Source organism: Octopus bimaculoides, chromosome 2, assembly GCF_001194135.2.
Source record: "Octopus bimaculoides isolate UCB-OBI-ISO-001 chromosome 2, ASM119413v2, whole genome shotgun sequence".
Lineage (NCBI taxonomy): Eukaryota > Metazoa > Mollusca > Cephalopoda > Octopoda > Octopodidae > Octopus > Octopus bimaculoides.
The window spans coordinates 79415350-79419196 of record NC_068982.1 but is presented as its reverse complement, the minus strand read 5'-3'; positions in this window follow the sequence as shown (position 1 = coordinate 79419196).

The window sequence follows — 3847 nt, the reverse complement described above, 5'->3', positions numbered from 1 at the left end:
TATAGATATATATATATATATATATATATATATATATATAGAGAGAGAGAGAGAGAGAGAGAGAGAGAGAGAGAGAGATAGATATCCACTGATCTAGTGACTAAATTTAGTAGTTGAATACTTGTCCGCCAATAATCGTAAGTTTCAAGGGAGTAATCTATGAGTTACCAAGTAGCACAACTCAGTAAATGTAATTGCTTTCTAAGCATCTTATCACCAGCACCACAACTTCAACCATCATCAACACCAACAACAACAACGACGACAAGACCACCACCAATGACAAGACTAACAACAACAACAATAACGAAATTACCTTCTAACTGTATAGAAAATGTGACTTTCAAGTACTTGAGCTCATACCCAAACTTTCAACAACTCTAATTATTATGAGGCCGCAGATGGAAGTAGTTTTAATCAGAAGGTGTCTTGGTAACATACAGAATAGAACCAACAGAATAGAATTTCCCTCAGTTTGCTTCGAGTGTGAGTATCATACAGCTATATGACCTCATCTTGTTTGTTGTTAACACATTTCGGCTGATATACCCTCTAGCCTTCATCAGGTGTCTTGGGGAAATTTCGAACCTGGGTTCTCATTCCTAAGGTATTTTTTGATGTTATTATTATTATTCTTCTTCATATTATTATTATCATTATTATTATTATCATTATCATTATCATTATTATCATTATTATTATTATTCAGGTCACTACTTGGAATAGAATTCGGAATCTTGGAATTAGTAGCCCGCGCTCTTAACCACTACGCCATATACCCGTCAAATGTAAATAATGTAAATAATGTACATAATTCTTCAGCTCTTAAATATAGAACTGGCTTTTGATTTTGTTTCCAAAATTAATAATTTTTTTCAGCACAGATATTAGTTTTGAAGGGGGTTTTTCATAATCATGGACAATTCTTCACTTGAGGCGTGGAAGCGTGCATAGACACCTATGAAAAACGGTCAAATCAAAATATTCCATCTAATTTTCTCTGCAGATTATTGAAGTTTGTATTACAATGTATTACAATGTATTACAATGGACAAAAATTTTATCGCAAGACGAAGGGATGTGCTATGGGTATCCACATCCAATTTTGCTAACGGATGGTTCTCAAAATTGGCACAAGGACTGCAATTTTAGCGGGGAGAGGCTTAGTCGATTACATCGAACCCAGTTCTTGAACGGTGTTTTATTTTATCGACCCCAAAAGTATGAAAGGTAAAGTTGACATCGGCGGAATTTAAACCGGGAACATAAAGAGCCAGAAGAAATGCTGCTAAGCATTTTACCCAACACGCTAACGATTCGACCAGCGCCATCCACTTTTTAATAGAACTAGTCATTGGCATTTTTATGTAATAGTTTGTCTTACACCAGTAATACAAGCGTCAGATTGCAAAATCTTCTTTGGTTATTGAATACAGAGGGCTGAAAATAGACGTAACAACACTTTAACCCTACACCGGTCAAGGAAATGATATATGTAAGAGACATTTAGACAGGACACCGTTCACTTTAACCTGACAACGTGTGACAGTAAAGTAATTTTGATGGAGTTTATTGCTTTAATTAGTGAGATATCATCGTAGCTCGATGAATATTTCCAACCGCCCACCCACCTATACACCCATACACCCCCTCACACCCACACACACCCACACACACACACGCACACACACACACACACACACACACACACACACACACACACAAAGACAAATGTGAAACGGTAAAATAATTTAAACCTCGCTATCAAAATCTATAGGTGTTAATTATAATGAATAGCCGAGAATGTAGAACATCGAAATCTCCGTTGTCTCGCTAACGACACCTATATCTTTACACACCAATAAGTATTATATTATCTAGACGTTATCTATGGTAACTTATAATTTAATTCAGCTAATCTATCTACTTATCTAGCCACGTACCAACATATATCTATTTTCCTCGCATTACTTTTCTTTCCTCCCCTTCCACCACCACACACATATAGATTCAGCTATCTATATATCGAGCTAACTCAAAATTTACATCGTCAAACACATTGAAATTCCTCTTACAGTGGAACAATAGAAATTATATGTGTGTATGTGTCTGTGTGTGTATGTATACACATACTACTTCACTCAAAGGCACACACATGTATATATGACCAGCATAATATGTTATATGTAATACTGCCTTGGTAGGTTAAAGCTTTTAATTTGGTCGGTCAAAATTGTGATGTACCACGAGGGCACAACTATATCACTTAGAACAAATATAAGGGGTGATTTATTTTGGGACATTTTCCTGAATTCTTTTATATCATATGTATATGTATATATATATATATATATATATACATATATATATATATATATATAAAACGAAGCATTTCCCCGTGGCCATCAGTTTATAAGCTTTTCAACCTACATAACGTCAAGTTAAGTTACTCCTGCTTAGACAACATCACTTCTAATATTGTGCGCTACAAGACGAAAATATGCACACTGCAACCTCCAATCCCAACCTGTTATATCCGAAACACCACAAGTTACCCTCTAGGAGGAGGATGCCTTTCGAGGGTTGTAGTCTACAGAGACACCCTAACGCCATTCAAAGGATATTTTCTAACACTTTTTCTATATCCCCCCCTATGTAGAAGAAGACCAACAATTCTTCTTTCTCCGGTAAAGAGAGAGACTTTTCCACTGTCGGTGGCACAATTCCCACCGGTAGTGGTTCAACATTCGTTGGCACCTTTTTCTTTTTTTCTTTTTCTTTTATCCGGTGGGAGAGGAAGAGTCCTCAGGTTTACCCGGAGGACTCAATCCCTCTTCCAACTCTACATTTGTTTGAGGTTTCGGCGGGCTACTATTAAAGCCCGCCTTTCTCTTTTTCCCTTTTTCTGTTGAGGCCACCGTCTCCTCATTTTTTTCCTGCCGAGCAGGACTACTTTTTTTAATGAGTGTCTGCTCCTGGGCCACTTTCGTGTCCCGGCGACAATCCTTCTTTAAATGGCCAGGCTCTAGGCATCCGTGACACTTGGGGGGTCCCTCAAGGATCACAGGATACCTAGATCCTGCCATGGTCAAGTAGTCTGGAAAGACCAGACTGTTATCGTCTAACTGGGTCCACAACGTTAATATGGCCTTAGCCCCGACCCAGTCAGCAAATGGCAACAATTTTACATTTAGCAATTTAGTTTCTCTGGTGCCACCAAGTCCACTTTGGATGGTTTCGACCAATCAACTCTCTTTTAAACTCGGTGGCAACCCGCAGACAAACGCCCGCTTACATTTTCTCCTACAATAAGAGGGGAGGAACAAAATTTTTCCCCCTCTAGGGACTGACTGGCGAATTTACACGCCATCTCCGGGGTTCCAAACAGCAATCATATAGCTGCATATTTGGAACCCCTGGCGATATGCTTTATTGCCGGTATGTACTCCGCCAGCTCCTTTTCTATTTATAGCCTAGGAAAAGGGACAATGTTATCCAAGGACTTTGAATAAGTCCTTAGAACTATCGTCCTCCTTTCTAAGCATAAACTAATTAATAAACTAACATATAATGGGTTCAGATGTGTTCACGTTCGCAAACATACTTATTTTTGGTTTAGATAATTTCATTGTTTATTTCTCCTATAGCAGAACTTTGTTATGATCGGGTATAAAGGTCTGGGTTTTAGTATTTTTAGTTCTGCTATTGCTCTATTTACTTATTCGTACATCTGTTCATATACATGTGCAAGTGTATATACATATGCATAGGTATACGTGGAAAAATGTGTGTATTTATGTGTATGTATGTATGTATATGTGTGTGTATATGGGTATATGGGTATGTG